This window comes from Mandrillus leucophaeus, unplaced genomic scaffold (genome assembly GCF_000951045.1).
Source record: "Mandrillus leucophaeus isolate KB7577 unplaced genomic scaffold, Mleu.le_1.0 Scaffold66, whole genome shotgun sequence".
Lineage (NCBI taxonomy): Eukaryota > Metazoa > Chordata > Mammalia > Primates > Cercopithecidae > Mandrillus > Mandrillus leucophaeus.
In genome coordinates, this window is record NW_012107141.1 from 3,035,502 (window position 1) to 3,040,069 (window position 4,568).

Genomic DNA, 4,568 nt, shown 5'->3' on the forward strand with positions numbered 1-4,568 from the left:
TCAGCCTGGGGCACATGGATGCCACGTGGTAGAAGTCAGCAGTTATGTGGTTGTCACCGCTGCCATTGTCATCGTTTCCTTTTTCACAGATGGAGAAAGCAGGGCTCAGAGACTCAAGGTCTGGCTCAAGGTCACAGAGCATGGTCAGAGTCAATCAGGCCCACCTGGACCAACTCCCTCTCCCTACTGACAGGTGGGCCACCCCTCTGCTCTAAGACCCTGTATTAGTCTGTTCTCACACTGCTATAAAGAACTATCTGAGACTGGGTAATTTATGAAGAAAAGAGGTTTAATTGACTCACAGTTCCACAGGCTAAACAGGACACATGACTGGGAGGCCTCAGGAAACTTACAGTCATGGCAGAAGATGAAGGGGAAGCAAGGACCTTCTTCCCATGGTGGCAGGAGAGAGAGTGAGAGGGGAAGTGCCACATACTTTTAACCCATCAGATCTTGTGAGAACTCACTCACTATCACGAGAATAGCATGGGGGAAATCCACCTCCATGATCCAATCACCTCCCACCAGGTCCTCCCACCTCAACACTGGGAATTACAATTTGACGTGAGATTTGGGTAGGGGCACAGAATCAAACCATATCAGGCCCCAAAACCTTAAGGCAAGATTTGGAAAGTACTAGAGCTGGGATGGAGCCCAAATATAATCTGTCTTGAGGTTTTAAGCTCTTTTTTGATGTTGTTCACATTCCCTGGATGAAAAGCGGGTGGTAACAGCCCAACATGTTAAATAGGTAAAGAGGAAAGGAGCTATTCTAGCTGAACTCAGTAAGGGTCTGTCCTGGGTCCTGCCTCACCCCAGACTTCTGAGGACACCCAGGGCTTTGAAACCCAGACAGAAATTCCTTTTCCTCTCTCCATTCTACAGAGGAGGAAACTGAACCAAGAGAGGATAAGACCCTTTCCTAGGGTACAGGGGGGAGGGTGGATCCCTGGGGGCCCCGGGAGCCCCCTCCTCCTGGCTCCCCATCCTCAGACCGCCATTTGCATAAGTTCCACGTTCCTGCTCCTCCAAGCGCCTCACTCCAGCCAGCCCACTTAATTGAAGCCAATTATTTAGTACAAAAGAACAGAAAATGCATCAACTTGTGTCTGTCCCCCAAACAGGGCCCTGAACAAGAAGCTCCAGCTGCCTTTGTCTCCCAGAGATGCTTATTAGAGATCAGCTGAGCTCAGCCTGTGGGGGTGGCACTGGGCATGCCAGGGGCACAATGGTGTGGCCAAGGCAATTTGTGAAGGACTTCTGGGGCGGGAGTCTGGCTGTACGCACAGAGTTCTTGACATGGGATACACAGCTTCTGGAATGTAGGAGGTAGGGACTCAGGGATGTAGGCCAGGGATGTAGGAGTCAGAGTGCCTGGGAACCTCAGGATAGTCATTCTCCCTGGAAGTCCCAGTGTCCTGACCTGTAAGTTGGTGACAACAGTGGATACCTAGATACCTGTAGAATACTTAGCACAGTACCTGGAATACAGTACCAGCTAATGTTAGCTATTATTACCATATTCACTTGTGATGATTCTTTGGTTATTATCATTAATGTACAGCGCTCTTAGCTTGTGGGGAGAGGAAGATACTATGGGTAAAAGCACAGACTTTGGCTTTGGATGCAACTGGGCTGGTGTCCTGTTATTGCTGTTTATCATAAACATCACACCTCCCCCCTAGTTTGGAGGTGATTCCCTACCTCACTCCCATGAAGGAAAGGAAGTTGCTGATACTGATGCAGGGAGAGGAAATCAGGGCAGGCTTTATGGAGGAAGTAGCACTGAAACCTGGGAGGATGGGTTCAATTTTAATAGGTAGAAATAGGGGAACAGAAAAGTAGGGGAACAGCACTCAAAAATCACAGAGCTGGCACAATTGGAGGCTGGCACGTGGTCCCTCTGGTGAGGTGGGGATGGAGTGAGGGAGTCATTCAAAACTAGGACGCCCTAACAAGCCTTGGCCCCTGAAGACTTAAGTAGAACCAGCTTCAAAGAGACCTCTCCAGCTCCCTCTTTGCTCAGTATCAGCTGTGACAGCAGCACCTCCATGGGTGCTGGGCCCACGTCTGTATAAGGACCTTAACGGTTGCCTGAAATCCTGACTTCTTGAGACAAAGCCTTCCTTTCATCTAGGCTGGGATTTCTCCACTGCATAGTATTGACATTTTCAGCAGGACAATTCTTTGCTGTGGAGGGTCTGTCCCGTGCATTTTAGGATATTCAGCAGCCTCTTTCACCTCTACCCACTAGATGCCTGTGGCACCCTTTTTCAGCTGTGAGGACCAAAAATGTCTCTAGATATTACCAAATGTCCCTGGGGGTGAGTGCATAGGATAATCACTCCAGTTGGGAACCACTGCTCTAGGGCCTGCCTCCCTGGGCCCAGGCTCAAACCTCCTGGATCCTGTACGCAGGAATAGCATCCTCATACACTCCTAGGGAGCAGCCCTCCTCCTCCCCACTTCCAGTTGCTGCTGGGCGATGGGCCTTCCCCAGAGAACAGGCAGCAAACTTTTTTAGGGTTGACATCATCATCTGCTATGAAATAGACCATAATTGCCTAATCGTAGCGCGCCCTTCCAAGATAGATGTACCTCTCTCACCCGAGCACCCAACCCTTGCCCTCAGCCATTACATGCAGGGTAAATACGTACCACGCTGGGACCTGGGGCATGAATTTTGGTAATGATGATAAATCTCAGTGATTTTCCAGAAGGTTAACAGGCCTGGGGCAGAGAGGTAACTTGACTGTTAAACTCTGATAAATCATCCTCATCGCTCCATGGGGAGAACAAAGCTTGTTTTTTTCTTTGTTGTCACAGTTTTTATCATAAAGGCAGCAATATTACAGAAAGTTTAGGAAGTGGAGAAAGCAGCATCACCCGTCATGCCTCTGGGACTGATTCTATTTCTGCATACTTGGCCGGTCGTAGGCCAAGTCTTCCTGTAATTACAGACAAAGGTATAGGCAATGAGGATATTTTGTTTTATTTCCTGTTTTTATTTCAAATTCCCTATAATACCAAAAACATCTCTTTGTGTTGCTACATGAACACCATCATTCCAAGAGTGTGGCATTTATCCAAAGTGCAGCTCAGGCCAACAAGGGGACCCTCTTCCTGGGTGGGGCCCTTGAGAGTCCGTGGCCTTGGTAAACATAAGAATGTGGTTTTTACCCAAAAGCATGTCTTGGAAGTGCGATCAGATCCTTGGGTGGACCCTGAAATCCTGCTATTTTGTAATTATAAAAATGTGGTACTTACCAAAAGGGGTTTTCAGAGGAACAGAAGGGTGGTCAGTTCCCTTGGGGGAGACCTTGGGTTTCTGAGGTTTCAAGATTATAAGGATGTGCTATTTGAGATCACAAGGCCCTGTGGGTTCTAAATTTAAGAATGGTGCATTTTCCCACAGGGAGGTGATTGGTTTCTGAGGCAAGGCCAGAAGACCCTGTGGCTGGAAAGGCCTTGGCTATCAAGTATTTCTGATCGGAAACACGCCTCCCAGGGGCCTGGAGAAGGCATGTGATGTGCAGCTTACAGGGATGATGCCAGGCCCGGTGGGAGTGGGGCCTGCAGGAGGCATATGCAGCCTCGTGAAGGGGGATGAGTGGTGGGTCTCCTGTCCCGGCCATGCCACAGGCTCCTGCTTCCATGGGGCTGGAGGAGCGAAGTCCAACAGGCCACTCCAGCTATGGGTTGCTCACACACTTAGCAACAAGCCTGTATGGAACCCTACTGTGTGAGATGCTGCTCCAGACCTCAAGGCCCACAGGTAAATAAATCCAACACCGACTTGCCTTAAAGAGGTTACAGTCCAATGGCAACACTGGTCAAATAATGCCATGAATAATTGTTCCACTGGAATCCATATGAACTAGGCAGGCAACTCATCAGGGGCCCTGACGGAGAGATGGAATGATTTTGGGGTGGTAAGGGGAGCCTATATGAGCAGGTGGAATTTCAAACTGAGACCTGAGGATGAGGAGATGAGAATTGCTTGTGCAAAGCCTGGAGGTGGGACAGGCTTGGTGTGCTGGAGAAAGGATGAGGGGACCAGCATGGCTGGAAGGGGCAAGTGAGGCAAGAGGACACGGGATTATGCCCGAGAGGGCCACAGGGGCAGGCCAAGGAGGGCCTTACAGGCCACAGGGAGCAGTATGGACTCAGTCCAGAGTGGAACCAAAAAGAAGAAGGTTTGATCTTTTAGAAAGAGGACTCTGGGCCTGGCACGGTGGCTCACGTCTGTAATCCCAGCATTTTGGGAGGCCGAGACGGGTGGATCACCTGAGGTCAGGAGTTCGAGACCAGCCTGACCAAGATGGTGAAACCCTGTCTCTACTAAAAATACAAAAAGTAGCCAGCTGTGGTGGCACATGCCTGTGATCCCAGCTACTTGGGAGGTTGAGGCATGATAATTGCTTGAATCCGGGAGGCAGAGGTAGTTGCAGTGAGCCGAGATTATGCTACTACAATCTAGCCTGGGCGACAAAGCAAGATCTTGAAAAGAAAAAAGAAAAGAAAGAGAGAGAGAGGGAGGGAGGCAGGAAGACAGAGAGAGAGAGAAG